This window comes from Babylonia areolata, chromosome 4 (genome assembly GCF_041734735.1).
Source record: "Babylonia areolata isolate BAREFJ2019XMU chromosome 4, ASM4173473v1, whole genome shotgun sequence".
Lineage (NCBI taxonomy): Eukaryota > Metazoa > Mollusca > Gastropoda > Neogastropoda > Buccinidae > Babylonia > Babylonia areolata.
This window is the reverse complement of record NC_134879.1, coordinates 34,502,384-34,518,733: the sequence shown is the minus strand read 5'-3', so window position 1 is coordinate 34,518,733 and position 16,350 is coordinate 34,502,384.

The window sequence follows — 16,350 nt, the reverse complement described above, 5'->3', positions numbered from 1 at the left end:
TGTTGGGATGTTCCCAAAGGCCAATTAGCCCCCAAAGTTGCAACGCTAAGAGCCAGTGCAATTTTGACTCTTAGTTTGAGACTCACAGTCCTTCACAAAAGACTAAGCTGTAAATGACTCCCCATTGCAATGGAGAAACCGTTTAAAATACAGCTCTCAATTAGCTGTTAGCCGGTATATTCAATTGCTAACAACACTCTCATCAAGACATATGCACACACACATACACACAGACACATCGTAAATTTGTATTGTATTGTGTTGTATTTCTCTTTTATCACAACAGATTTCTCTGTGTGAAATTCGGGCTGCTTTCCCCATGGAGAGCGCGTCGCTACGCTACAGCGCCACCCTATTTTTTGTATTTTTTCCTGCGTGCAGTTTTATTTGTTTTTCCTGTCGAAGTGGATTTTTCTACAGAATTTTGCCAGGAGCAACCCGTTTGTTGCCGTGTGTTCTTTTACGTGCGCTAAGTGTATGCTGCACAAGGGATCTCATCCGAATGACTAGCGTCCAGACCACCACTCAAGGTCTAATGGAGGGGGAGAAAATATCGGCGGCTGAGCCGTGATTCGAACGAGCGCGCTCAGATTCTCTCGCTTCCTAGGCGGACGTGTTACCTCTAGGCCATCACTCCACATGTCAGAGGTGAATGACTCTTTAACTTGCCAGTGTGATACAGGGGCATATGATTGGCTGACATGGAAACTCCTTTTTACCGCTCTTAGTTTCGGAGCACACACAATGAATTTGCGATACGTATCAGTGATTTGTTTGTCTTTCTTGAGGAGATTAATTGCTATCTTAACTATTCAATGTACATCTTTTCTCAATTTCTGGGATATATTTTGCCAAATCAGAATGTTTCTTTGGGCACACTTTATTCTTGCAGTGACATTCGTTCTCAGTATAAAGATAGGACAAAACAGACATGCTGTCTGATAGTTTGCTTGGAAGAGACATGGCTGTAGCTATTGGTAATGGACGTACCGAATCTTAACTTTGCAACAACAACAACAGCACACACACACACACACACACACACACACACACACACACACACGCACGCACACACACACACACACACACACACACACACACACACACACACACACACACACAGAGACTTATACACGATGGTGAAACATACATCAAGATACCTTTTCACGTTCCAGACAACTTTAAACACTGCTGTATTCAGATACGCTATCACTCTTTTGCAGGTGCATGCCGGTTCCACTTCTGACGCAGTCACAGAACGCTCTTCAAACTGTCTAGGCAACCATTATTCATGACCACATCCAGGCAGTTCACAGCCACACGTGCCATTGAGGCGCCCAGACAGAATCGGTTAAGGCGTCGGATTTCTGATCCAGTGTTTCGTTCACCAGAGATCAGGGTTGTGGGACCTCGTTTCAGCGTGATGTTGTGTCCTTGGGAAAGGCACTTCACTCCCGATGTTCCTCACCCCACCCAGGCGTCAATGGATACCTGACGTCGATTGGGGGGAGAGGTTTCAGACGGGCGCAATAGCCAAGTGGTTAAAGCGTTGGACTTTCAATCTGAGGGTCCCGGATTCGAATCACGGTGATGGCGCCTGGTGGGTAAAGGGTGGAGATTTTTACGATCTCCCAGGTCAACATATGTGCAGACCTGCTAGTGCCTGAACCCCCTTCAGAAGATCAAATAACGCACGTTAAAGATCCTGTAATCCATGTCAGCGTTCGGTGGGTTATGGAAACACAAACATACCCAGCATGCACACCCCCGAAAACGGAGCATGGCTGCCTACATGGCGGGGTAAAAACGGTCATACACGTAAAAGCCCACTCGTGTACATGCGAGTGTACGTGGGAGTTGCAGCCCACGAAATCAGAAGAAGAAAAAGAAGGGGGGGGGGGGGGGGGGGGGGGGGGGGGAGGTTGAGACGGCAGACGGACAGGACTGGGTCCTCGCCTTTTTCTGCCGAGCCCTGGACACGGTGGATATGAATTCACTGTCCCGGTGTCCGTGAATGGATGTAAGATCTTTAACCTTAGTCTTTTAACTTTTAGCACATTTGCCAAACCCCATTTGAAAGCAGCAGTGACAACCAATATGTGTCTAACCCATGTAAGACAGAGAGAGGGGGGTGAGAGAGAGAATGAATGAATGATTTATTCATGTTTAGGCCATTGTCCCTCGGGGAGAGACAGAGATAGAGACAGAGAGACAGAGAGGACTGTTTCAGTGCAGTTTTACGAAAGACGGAGTGCATCCCATTCCCTTCAGCCACGACGTCCCTATCCTGTTTTCTTTACCTGCATGTGAAGAATGAACAATATTATGCAGAACATGTGGTGGACACTCGACCCCTCAACAAAATAATTCAACGAAATATGAATATATAACCAAACACCAGAAAGCAAAACAAACAGAAGAAAACCAGATAAATGTAAGTTTGGTACATTGGCACTCAAACCCACCGTTAGCCAGATTTTGTGGAGATGAGTTTACCGAATCATTAGCTGACGCCCTTGATCAGATCAAGTTCGTCAAGCCTTGGGTCTTGCATCGGTACAGGTTGCGTTGTTGGCGTGGGAAAAGTGGCTGGGGTATGAATCCTAGATGTCTGTCCGGGTGGGAGCTCTGTTAAGCGTTCCAAGGGGGAGTCCTGGTTGTCCTCAAAAGAGGAGGGAAGTCCCGAGGCGGCTGCAGTCCTGGCTGGCGATCTGAGGGGGTGGGGGAAATCCTGGAGGAAGGTTTTGTCCGGTCTGGCATTGCATACAGGACGCGAGAAGCCACCGGCCACCTGATGATACACCCGTATCCACCGTCCCACCTTCTCCCATCTCCATTATGCCCCATCCAGAAAACAGTCTGCCCAGACGTGAAAGTGACTCACGGAAATTCGCCGTGGTATATCTACGATTAATCTTGGGACGGGTATCGTGTCATCCTGGGTGCAGATTATCGTTTCTCCCCAAAGCGAACTTTTTTTTTTTTTGTACTCTCTCTTTTTCACCCGTAAACGATGTCGGCAGAGTTGAATGTCGCTGGCGAAAATGTAGCCGTTGTTTATCTGTGATTAATCGGGTGTGCGCTGTCACCTTGTCCTCACGGTATCTCTCAGGGGGAGGGGTGGGGGCGACGTAGTTTGTGTGTATGTTTGTGTATGTTCTGTCTGTCTGTCTGTCCCTGTGTGTGTGTGTGTGTGTGTGTGTGTGTGTGTGTGTGTGTGTGTGTGTGTGTGTGTGTGTGTGTGTGATAATCTGCAAGTTATCTTGGAAGATGGGCTGGCAAGTGATGCCTTGTGATTTATTGACGGGAAGAGAATTCCAATGTGTGACTGAGAGAAGAAATAGCAGGGTAGACAGAAAGTAAGTATATATATCTTGATAGATAATATTATCTCTATATATGATATGTTTATATATATATATATATATATTATATATATATATGTGTATGTATGTATGTGTGTGTGTGTGTGTGTGTGTGTGTGTGTGTGTGTGTGTGTGTGTGTGTGTGAACGTTTTTACTAGATTGATACAATGATATATTCTTCTTTTCATATGTTTCTTTCATTTCTTCTGTTTCTTTCGAGGGCTGCATGAAAAGAAAGCATGAAATGCTTACACAGTGAATCACCCAGTAAATAAAAATTAAGTAATTAATCAGTTAATTAGTGCGCATCCCTCTCTCTCGTATATGTGTATATATGTGGGTATAAGTTATTCTGCTCACCTGGGTGGATGCTGGACCGTTAGTGTGTTCGAGTGATTCGGAAACGTTTGCGTGTAGAGCGATGTATAACTCTGTGTGTGTGTGTGTGTGTGTGTGTGTGTGTGTGTGTGTGTGTGTGTGTGTGTGTGTGTGTGTGTGTGTGTGTGTGTGTGTGTGTGTGTGTGTGTGTGTGTGTGTGTGTGTGTGTGTAGTAAAGTCCGAGAAGACTGTTAGAACGAGAGAGAGAGAGAGGTGGGTGGAAGGACAGACAGACAAGCAAGCAGGCAGATAATGGGGACAAACCGACGGACAGACAGACAGAGACGGAAGGGGGAAAAGGAGGGAGAAGGGGGAAGGGGTTGGGGAGAGGGGAGAGCTAGGAGCCAAGGCGACAGTCGTCACTTTGATTGCGAGCAAAACGACAACCATCCATCAGGGAAGAATGTTCCAGATCGTATCAAGCGATGAAAAGGTCACAAAGACAGTTGGGACCCGGCGTCTTTGAAAACTATCAACATAGGCGTATAGCCTTACAGCACAGATGGACAAATAAACGAAAACACGCGAGACTTTAAAAGGGAGACAAGCCCAGCGATAGGAGGAAGTGAGGCAATAACAGGAAGGAACTGGCTCCAAGACGTCTTTATGGGCGCATGCGCATGTCAGCACACGTTCTCGTTAGCGGTTGTGCGAACCGGCTGTAAACGCCATCGCTGTGCCCCCAGCTTCTCCGTCTCTCCGTGCGTCCGTCTGTGCTTGTGTGTGTGTCTGTCTGTCTGTCACCTCTCTCTCTCTCTCTGTGTCAATGTCTGTCTGTCTGTCTGTCTGTCTCTGCAGTTTATATTCCCTTTCTGTCTCTCTGTTTGTCTCTCTCTCTCTTTCTGTTTTTTTTTTTCTCTTTCTCTAATTCTGACACCACCCCCTTGCCCCACCTCCTGCCTCTCGCCCTCGCCCCCCCCCCCCCCCCCCCCCCTTTTCTCTTCCTCTCACATCCCTTTTCCCCCCTTTCGGTTCAAACCAGAGGAATAAAACTCCTTGTGTGGCACGCACGCGCGTGTGTGTGTGTCTGTGTGTGTGTGTGCGCACGCGCGCGCGCGTGGGTTGGGGGAGCAGTTGGAGGCAATGGGTGCCTAACATTTCTAAAGAGGCTTTTTTTATTTTATGAAAGTTGAGTAACGACTGTGCTACAATTTCCTAAGTTGTGCAAAGAAAAGAATGCAGACTTTTAATTATGTCACAAGAGAAGGTCTTAAACTATTCCTGTTGATTATGTTTTTCACTCACCAGTCATGGCCATCTGTGTGTTGCGATCTCGTCCCCCCCCCCTTTGTTTGTGTGTCCAGCCGTCTTTCACTGGTCCTCCATAAGCTCAGAGAAACTGCTCAGTTATACTGTATGGTGAACGTTCTTTCTTCGTCGCTGCTCCTCACATCTGCAACAACCTTCCTCATCATATCTATGCATCTGATTCTATTTCTGCTTTTTGCTCATCACTAAAAACTCATCTTTTTAAAACCTATATATAAGCACTCTCAGCTTCCTTGTTCTCCAACACCACCCATGTCAGCTCACTTTGGATGCTTGTTGAGTGGGAGGGGGAGAGTGTGTGGGGGGATGAGGGGGGTGGGGTTTTTGAGAAAGAGTGGTCATTAATGTTTTATGTAACTTGTAATATTTTTCTTTCATGTAAAGCCCTCTGAGCTCTCAGAGAGAAAGGACGCTTTATAAATGTACATTATTAGTAGTAGTAGTAGTATTAGTATTATTATAATCAGTCGTGTCTGACTAAGTCCGTCAGGACAGCAGACGAGACAACTGCTGTTCCGACTAGATATCTGGGCTAGAATTTGATCACAGTGGTGTGTGTCTTTCCCAAGTCGCATTCCCCACTCTCTCGACCAAGAGGGTTTCGGACAGTTGGCGTTGGGATAGTTCCCAAAGGCCAGCATGCCAGGAAAACGCGTCGCTACACTGAGAGCGCCACCCATTTTTTTGTATTTTTTCCTGCATGCAGTTTTATTTGTTTTTCCTATCGAAGTGGATTTTTTAACAGAATTTTGCCAGCGACAACCCTTTTGTTGCCATGGATTCTTTTACGTGCGCTAAGTGCATGCTGCACACGGGACCTCGGTTTATCATCTCATCCGTTGATTAAGGACAGATACCTTGGCAAAATGTTAGCAACGATTTTATTCTACAGCTAACATGCACGGATGGATAATCGAAATGGTTGCAACGTTTATTTTTGGAGACTAAATTAAAAGAGCAAATCTTAGCTTAAAAAAAAAAGACACGGGCTCAAAAACGTTGTTACTCAAGGATAAAGATTTTAGGCATCGCCTAGTCTTCCAATCTGTTCTTGTGACAATAATAACAACAATAACGATAAGACCAAAAAAAATGACATTTTTAGAGAGAGAGGTTGGGGCGGTGTGCGGGGAAGGCAGGGGGTGGTTGGGAGGAGAGGGGGGGGGGGGGGGGCGGCGGATAGAGGCAGGCACCAGCTTCAGGGTGAGATCTAAGTTTGGGAAATAACAAGAATAAGCTGGTTGGGGGAGTCTGGGGAGCGGGGTGGGGTGGGTGTAGGGGTAAGCAGGTCAGACAGGGGAGAGGGTTTATGGAGGTGGGAGGAAGGAGGGTGGCGGGGGGAAGCTGAAGCTGGAAACGGTGAGAAATTGGCAGTAAAGAGTTTCTTCCATCGGACTTTTCTATCAGGAGGGGAATAGAAGTCAAAGAGCCGATACCTATTGGCACTTTGGGAGGGAAAGGTTCGGAGTAAGGGGGAAGGGGACTTGTAGAGAATGGTTTAGGGTTGGCTTGAGGAGAGAGGGGGACGGAGGTTTCCGGGGGTGGGGGTCGTGTGTGTGTGTGTGGGAGGTGGGGTGGTGGGGGTTGGGGGGCAGAGGAGCAGTCGCCGCACAGCGTTGGCCTCTCGTCACGGGGAGTGCACTGTGAAATCGTTGAAACGCGCGAGATGTTGTCACACACAGGGGCCAGGCGCGGGTTTCGCCGCCGGGGTAGGGGAAGGCCGCCGGGCCGGGCCGGTATGGGCGAGCGCGGACTGACTCACACGATCAAAGGGCCTGATAGATGGCGCGGCGTAACTCAACCAGAAGCCCTAACGGCCCCCGCGCCCGGGCTCTGTTTAACGGCCGCGCGAGAAACTGGGAGATAATTTCAAGTACAAATCAGTAAATGCCAGCTGCTATTCTCCCCCGTGTTTTAGGGCCGCCGCCTTGAAGAAAAGGTATCGTGACTCGAATGGCTTCTTCCAAAGTCTCTCACCCCATAGCAACCCCCCGCCATCCACCTACCCACCCACCCACCCATCGTACCCCCCATTCCTCTAATGTTTCCCCACCCCTTTTCTCTCTGTCTTGTTTCTTCTTCGACTTGGCTTGTTTTCTTCTCCTCCCTTCCCCCCTCCCCCACCCCTCCCCCTTCTTCTTCTCCCCCTCCACTTCAGTGTTTGGCCCTGAGAGAACGATATAACGAGAAAATCGAGACGACGAGAGGCTGCCAGCGCCTTCATGAAACGCAGACCTAACTCACCTCTAATTGACAAGGGCGACACGAAGTTCCTGTAACGGGGCCTCGTTCTGGATGTGGCGTAATAATACACAGCCACTGGACCGGAAGTAGCCTGCCACGGCTGACCTTTTTATTGGCTGTATCACTCCGCACAGCTCTTGGCGAGATAATTAAAAAAAAAAAAAAAAAAAAAAAAAATATAAATAAAGAAAAAGGAACGAGAAGAGGAAGGAGAAAAAAGAAGAATCAGAAGTGAAGCGAGGAGGAGGAGGAGGGCAAATCCAGGTTACGACGACGTGGCAAAATGGAAAACATCAAGGAGAAAAGCAGAGGAATTGGAGGGGTGGGGTGGGGTGGGTTTGGGGGGGGGTGTGGGGGGTTGGAGGGGACGGGGGTACCGGAAAAAGCCGGGGAAGAAGGATGGGGGCGGGCCGTGGCAGTGTTAATGCCTCCTGATAGATAAAAATGGTAAGTCAGCTTGCCGGGACCCCGTCCATCATTCATCTGGCGCTGCAACACACTCAGTGTCCATCAGGCCACTGCTGAGCCATGGCAGGCCAGACAGACGGACGGACGGACGGAGAGAGAGGCGGACAGACAGGTGGACATATAGACAGGCAGACAGATAGGCAGGCGGACAGACAGACAGACAGGCGGACAGTTAGACAGGCAGGCAGGAGGACAGACAGGCAGGCAGGCAGGGAGACAGACGGGCGAACCGACAGACGGACAGGCATGCAGGCGGACAGAGAGACATACAAAAAGGCAGGCAGGCAGGCAGACAAACAGGCCAGACAGACGGACAGGCAGGCGGGCAGAAAGACAGTGACAGACGGGCAGGCAGACAGATAGACAGACGGGCAGGCAGGCAGGCAGACAGATAGATAGACAGACAGACGGGCGAACAGGGCATTTCTAATGAACTGCTGCTGCTTGAGCACTTGTGAAACTTGTGTGTGCGAGAACGTTGCGTGATGTGTGTGCGTTTGCATGGGTGCATGAGTGTGTGTGTGTGTGTGTGTGTGTGTGTGTGTGTGTGTGTGTGTGTGTGTGTCTACAGAGAGGAGGAAGGAGAGGGAGTGGGGGGAGGGGTGTGGCGGTGGTACGAAGGGGTTGTTGTTTTTGCCGCTATTGTTTTTGTCATACACAAGAAAGAGAAAAGACGAGGAAATTGTGCTGTCCTATTTATCGTTTCTGTCATGTGTGATTTATGATCAAATGGTATGGGCTTGGGTGTGACTTTCGCATCAGTTACAGTAATTGCATGCAGAATAATCATGCACGCAGTAAATGAAACAGTATCATTAAAATGAAGAAAGTCTGTAACAAAAAAAAAAAGGTTAATAATAATAGTAAATAAATAAACAAAACAAACTGTGGCTTGTGAAATGACTCGCTTTTACGAGACAAAAAAAGAAGTAAATGTTTCTGACGACAGCTCGTTCTTGAGGGACTGTGGAAAAATGACAGTGGAGGTGAAGGCGAGACCTGAAAGAAGTCGAAGCTGTGTATCATTCAGCAGAAATAGTGATGATGGGCAGAGATGTGAGTCCATCTGTGTGTGTGTGTGTGTGTGTGTGTGTGTGTGTCTGTCTGTCTGTCTGTCTGTCTCTTTCTCTGTCTCTGTCTCTCTCTGTCTCTCTCTGTCTTTCTGTCTCTCTTTGTCTCTCTCTGTGTCTCTGTCTCTGTCTCTCTCTCTCATACTGGTACTCTCTGTCTCTGTCTCGGTCTTTCTCTCTCTTCTCTTTCCGATTTAAGAATTATATGTGCATGTGCTTATATTGTTGTTGTTTATTTTTTCTCCTTTTTATCTTCTTCTTTTTGCGTCATAATTTGAAATTTATTCCTGTAATGTTAAGCTTTTGTACTATCTATTTTCCCTTTTCATGAGGGCAGGATGGAAACAAGCCATTTGTGCTTATTCCTTTTTTTCCCTCAATAAAAAAGGTTGGTTCGTTCTGTTCTGTCTTTTTTTCCCCCTTCACTCCCCCCCCCCTAGCCCTCCCCCCCCCCGCCCCCCGCTCTCCCCCTAACTCCTCGCTGCCACCCCTCATCACACCCCCCCCTCCCTGACCTCCTCCTCACCCCCTTTCTCCTTCCTCTCCTTCCAGACTCCCTTTGGTGTAGTAGAAGGGACGTGGGGCCTGGCTTGGCTTGTCTGGCACGCATGATTAGCCCCCGCTCTGGTCGGCACCGTCACGCCTCATTTGTGCGAGCTCATCACGGCCTCATCAGTCGTGACCCCGTCACGGCTTGTTGACCCGCTGGACGAGTGACGAGTGACTGACTATCCCTGCCTGCTGCCTTGCTCTGCCTGCCTGTCAGTCTGTCTGTGCTGCACCGACGCACCACACTACCATTCTGCATGCACACTTTTGCTGATAGACTGTGAGTTCCTGTTCAGCTCGTGGGTGGGGGTGAATGGAGGTGGGTTGAGGCGGGGGGTGATGGTGGTTAGGGCGAAGTGTGTGTATCGGCTGTCCCCCCCCACCCCCACCCCCCACCCCCCCAAAAAAAAGTGAATCGCTTTTTGACAAGCATTTTCTCAGTGGTAGTGAAACCGAATTCATTGACAGTTTTCACACAATAACCTTAGTGTATCTTCAACAAGTCTGCAAAATATCTAAACGTTCGGACGCAAATTATGCGAGGATTGTCAAATTCAAAACAGCATGTCAAAAAATCCAGTATCAGAGGAAAACTCTTTCTCCTTGAAACAGTTTTCATTGGTAACTTCATCACTTTCACTTAAAGGCATGGTTGATCCTTCCAAACTAAAACTTTGGACAGAACTGATTTTGGATACAGACGACAATTAAAAAAAAAATCAATAGACTTGACATCCAGACAGGCTATTTTTAGACTGACACTGATTGACAGATGCCAGCACCTGGCAGCTGGCATGAACATGATGAAGGTCACTTTGCACAGCTCTGATACTGGATTTTTTGACACGCTGTTTTAAATTTGACAATACCCGCATAATTTGCGTTCGAACATTTAGATATTTTGTAGACTTGTTGATGATACCCTACGGTTACTGTGTGAAAATTTTCAATGAATTTGGTTTCTCTTTCACTGAGAAAATATTTGTTTAAAAGCGGTTCACTTTTTTTTGGGGGGACACCCGATATAGCGGGGGGCAGGGTTGGTGATGAGGGTGAAGAAGAAAGAGAGTGGGCAGTGCACTGGGGGCTGTGATACGATATCAAAGAGCCAATGATATATACCCTCCTCCCCAACACTGCCCAACCCATGAAGCTCTACGGCGTCAAACCTGGCCAGGGGGCACAGAGCTACAGGCGCAGCTTTGGGGAGACCGCCACGACCTGGAGAAGACCGTGGGTTACATCGTGGCGACAGGGGTGACCGTAACTGACGCAGCCAAAACATCGAACGCAGAAGAAGAAGAAGAATGATATATACCGAGACAGATAAGACGGAGTCAGGTGCTTTGGATGGCATGACATTGTTGAGCGTCTGTTCGGCTCGCGGGTTGAGGTGCGGCGTGGTTGGGGTGAGGTGTGTATAAGGTGGGGCACCAGTGGGGAGTGAGGAAGGACATGGGGTGGGGGAGGAGATGTGGGACCGCTGGAGAGGGGTGGGAAAGGGAGTGGGCAGTGTACCGAGAAAAGATGTGTCAAAAAGCGGTTCACTTTTTTTTTTTTTTTTTTTTTTTGGTGATGAAAGAAAAGGAAAGGTCTAACCGTATCTCATGTTGCACAATTACCACATTGCCGTCACCGACACGACCCTTTTTAGCTTGATAGCTGGTGACGTGAAGTGTGCAGACTCTGCAATAAATGCTTTTTTTGTTTGTTTGTTTGCTTGCTTCTCTCTCTCTCTCTCTCTCTCTCTCTCTCTCTCTCTCTCTCTCTCTCTCTCTCTCTCTCCCTCCCTCTCTCTCTCCCTCCCCCCTCCCCCCCTCTCTCTCTCTCTCTCTCTCTCTCTCTCTTTCTTCCAGTGATGACCATGGGCTTGGTGATGAGGGTGACAGTGTTCATGATCATTATGTATCACATACATGTATACGTACATACATACATGCATGCATAATACACACGCGCGCACACACGCTGTCAATGCTATACTATGAAATACAGTACTCTAAAGTACTCCACAGCATAATACTCGCCTGTCATTCGTGGACTTTATAATGTCTTTTTCTCATTTGCGTGTGTGTGTGTGTGTGTGTGTGTGTGTGTGTGTGTGTGTGTGTGTGTGTGTGTGTGTGCTCTTTTTACAGTGTTGTTTTTTTCTCCTCATCATGGTCATGCACTCAGCAAGTTTTTCCATAGCACTCCTCCCTACCCACCCACCCCACCCCCACCACCCCCTCCCACACATACACATGATAAATGTGGATTTGCCACAAACACGGTTTCCTTATTTGTGATTTCTACTCGTGTTGATCTGTTCTCCTTGTGAGGAGACTTCTCTCCGACCCTGCTCTGTGTGTGTGTGTGTGTGTGTGTGTGTGTGTGTGTGTGTGTGTGTGTGTGTGTGTGTGTGTGTGTGTGAGTCTGTGTGACAACCAAGCAAACAAACAAAGATTAAAAATGAATAGATGAATAAACAAACAAATAAATAAATAGATTTTTAAAAACAAACTTTTTCGCGTGTTTTGTGATTAGAATTATTCTTTCTTCCGCTTTTGTGTGCGCAAAGAAAAAGAATGAAATCCATGTCCTATGAAGTGCGTTACTTCCACGAGGGGGAACAACTGTATTCATCTTCTCTTTGTGTGCCTCTCTCTCTCTGCGTCTTTCTCTATCATTCTCTCTCCCTCTCTCTATCTCTCTGTCTGTCTCTATCTATCTCCCTGTCTCTGTCTGTCTGTCTGTCTCTCTGTATCTCTCTCTCTCTCTCTCTCTCTCTTGAAACATGTTTCCCCTTCTTTCTGCATCCAAGAAAAATGTTGAGTTATATATATATATATATATTTATATGTACAGATTTATTTTGACGCTGGTTGTCACCTTGACGTTTATTTTGTCAGTTCATTCCTCGGGCTCTCTCTGAATGATTTATGTCATTATTCGTTGGAACATTTTGTGATTGAAGAAGCACATTGTCCACTGCTATGCGTGCACGATTTCTTTTTTTTTTTTTTCTAGGAAAGACAAATCAAGAAAAATAACAAGAACAAAAAAACTTGAGGAGAAAAAAACAGCGAGGAAGCAAACAGGAAAGAGAGGCCAAAGAAAGGAAGGAATGGGGAGAGAGAGGAACCAATGGAAAGAAAGGAAAGAAGGAAGAGGGGTCAGTCAATAAGCAAAGCCAGCAAAAGAAAGCAGGGAGAGATAGACAGACGTGTGTGTGTGTGTGTGTGTGTGTGTGTGTGTGTGTGTGTGTGTGTGTGTGTGTAAGTAAGTGTGAGTTAGTGTCAGCGTTTTCTTCAAGTGATTGTGTGTGTGTGTGTGTGTGTGTGTGTGTGTGTGTGTGTGTGTGTATAAGTAAGTGTGAGTTAGTGTCAGCGTTTTCTTCAAGTGATTGTGTGTGTGTGTGTGTGTGTGTGTGTGTGTGTGTGTGTGTGTGTGTGTGTGTGTGTGTGTTTTCTTGTCTGTCTGAGTGTGTGTGTATGTGTGTCTGTCTGAATGTGTGTGTGTGTGTGTGTGTGTGTGTGTGTGTGTGTGTGTGTGTGTGTGTGTGTGTGAAAGAGATAGAAACAAGGAAAGATAGAGAGAGCGAGAGAGAGAGCGAAGGAGGAAAAAGAGGAAGGGGAAAGAGACAGAGAGAGAGAGAGAGAGGAGGGGGGGGGGGGGACACAGACATATGTCATCCGTGTTGTTCGTGTAAAAATAATTTTAATAAAAATGATTCCATACCTTTCCAGACGGTTTGGTGAACAACATTATTTTCTTTTGTGCACGTTGTTTTGAAGCGCATGGATAAAATGAAAATGGTTCACTGTGTGTGTCTGTGTATGTGTGTGTGTGGGTGGGTGGGTGAGTGTGAGTGTGGGTGTGCATCTGGAACAACTTGATACTGGGGAATAATGATGAAACAACCACTCCATCATTAAACAAGAGAGGCAAGGCCTTCAAAACTCACTTGTGACACGCACTTACTACAACAATTGAATCAAAACACACACAAAAATCAATTGCAAAACAAAAGTCACGTGCATCTCCCAACATAAAGATATTGACCACACAAAGTTGTGTTGGATTTCACATTGTTTTGTTTTTGTTTGTTTGTTTGTTGTTGTTGTTGTTTTTTCACTTTTTTTTTTTCAAAATTACAGTCACAAAGGAAAAAAAAATCATTTCTAACTCACACTTGCTTTTGTTTAAATGAAAGAGGAAATGCACCTATGTGTGACCAACATACACAGACACACACAGGATAGGAAATAAAATTACGTTACATTTTATACATGTATAGATATATAAGATGTGACTGAACTTTTTTTATATATAAGATTAAGTAATGCATTATAAGCTTAATTTTAGAGAAAACAATTAATACAATGTGAAAAACTCAATATGGGTATTAATAATGTGCCGTCTGCTTTATGATTACAATTAGTATTAGACAAAATGGCATTCACGATACATTTTCATCATATTACAGATTTTTGTGATAACCCTGATTCAGTAAGACCCAATATATATATGTATATATATATCTGTAATTACTTCATAATCTAGACTATTTTTTTTAAACAGTCACTCTTTTTCTGGTGTAAACTTTAAAGTCTGTCTCTCTCTCGTACACATCTAGTTTAGTAAAGAGATTCCACATTTGAATTTATTTTGTGCTCAAAACATGTGTACACAAACTACATAATATTACAAATTGTATCACTGTAATGTCACTATACTGGAACAAATCACACTTCTCTCCCACCCCACACTAGCACGTACTACACCAAAGTATTCTGCACAATACTGAACAATTTCAAGGCAATTAATATTAGTGCCAATGGTTCAAATCCCTGGAGTGGATCAGTCAGGCCAAGGTCTGTTTCCCAGCAGTCTAAAATCAGTTATGTAGACTGCTATCAGTCATACTATATCATTGTTACAGAGCCTAACACACACACACACACACACACACACACACACACACACACACACACACACACACACACACACTAACACTAACACTAACACACACACACTAACACACACACATGAACACAACAAACAACTTTCATTTATCATATATCTATTATCCTCACGAATAAAGAATTTTCTGTTGTAATTTCTCTCTGTCTCTCTCTTGTACACATCTAATTTAGTAAATACATTCCACATTTGAAACTATTTTGTGCTCAAAACATGTGTACACAAACTACATAATATTACAAATTATATTACTGTAATGTCACTATACTCTCTCTCTCTCTCTCTCTCTCTCTCTCTCTCTCTCTCTCTCTCTCTCTGTGTCTGTGTGTGTGTGTGTGTGTGAGCGAGTTTGTGTCAGGGCTCATATGCTTTTATGTGTAGTGCTGTGCCCGTGTAGATTTATTTGTGCTGTCATATATGTAAGACCGCATACCTTTTTTGCATGTGTGTGTGTGTATGTGTCTCTGTGTGTGTCTGTGAGTGTGTCCGTGTGTTTAAATTTTTTATCTATTCATTTATAAATGTACGTGTTACCATTATTCATATTATCATTCACATTATCTTCTTTCCTTTTCCCTAAATATGTTCTTTTAAAAAAAATCTATTTGTTTGCTTGTTCATTCATCTGTTTGTTTACTTATTTATTTATTCATTCATTCTTTCATTCATTTATCTCTTATTTCATTTTATTTTCCCTCAAGTCAAAGCCTGACTAAGCGCGTCGGGTTACGCTGCTGTCAGTCATCTGTTTAGTAGATGTGGTGTAGCTATAAAAATTTATTGTCCGAATGGATTGACGTTTTCTTGAGCAAAAATTCTATATCAAAGTTCAAAATTCACAAGACATGTTACAGTATTCAGATCTATATTAAATTGTATGATACGAATAATATTGATTCAACCCTATTTGTTGTTCAGGATGGCTGTGTTTCAATGGGTAATAGACTTTACAAAGGCGTGTGACAACTGACCGTGTTGTCTCGCCCGGTGTCGTCGTCGTAGTGCAGGGCGTTGTCTGCTGCTGTTGCAGAAGCTGAGCCAGTGGAGAGTTATCAGACTGGTCAGTTTTGAGGGTGGATGGATGGCTGACTTCATCAGTGGCTGCTGTTTCTGCCGTTGTTGTTAACACCATGTGTGTAACAAGCATCGTCTGCTAGTCGCATGACTGACCGCCCTTTGGTGGTATCAGTCTCGGGGTAAATGACCATCTAGTTTTATAGGTTTTTTTTGTTTTGTTTTAAGTTGATATGAAAATTGAGTATTTTGTTAAACTAATAACATGTATAGCCAGATAAAAGTACTTCTAAAATGTTCACGTTTCATCAAGGGTATTAACTCTCATGGCTTATTATTTTTAACTGAAAAAGAATTGGCAACTCAGATTGATTTTGTTGATATTTTTATGGCAGTTTGGGGCATAATCCAGTAAGTGATGAGGCATCCACAAACCTTTTTCTGAATAAATATTTAACGGTCTCCTTTGCCAACTTTCTATCACACGTTAATCGTGTATTGTCGATTTAATATTGGATTGAACGGGTAGGTCAACTACTTGAAACAAAATGTCGTCCTTCGCGGTCGAGAGGAATATGAGCACGCGCTTTGAATATGTATAAATATGTGTACGCAATTGAATTTTGTCCTTGACCTTCAGGACTCAGCCAATAGGTCTTTAAAGTCCACTCGTGGTATTGATTTTAGTATTTTCCGAAAAAGACCACATGAGCGAATGAACATAGTGATAGCCCTGTACACTGAGAGTAAAACACAAAAGCCTTTCTATGTATTAAATATAATTTCAAAATGTAATGTTTAAGATAAGAAAGATCAGTTTAAAATAAATTAATCCCCCTAGCATTAATTACAAATTAATTTCCCTTTTTGCTAGCTGCACCAAATCTAAGTGCACCATAAATATAACTTCCATGCTCAGCAAAAGAAGTTCTGCTATTAATGGTTTGTCAGAATATCAAAATCAAAGTGCCAAGTTTAGTGAATAAAAAATATAAATGTAACAGTAAACTGATTGTGCAATTATTTT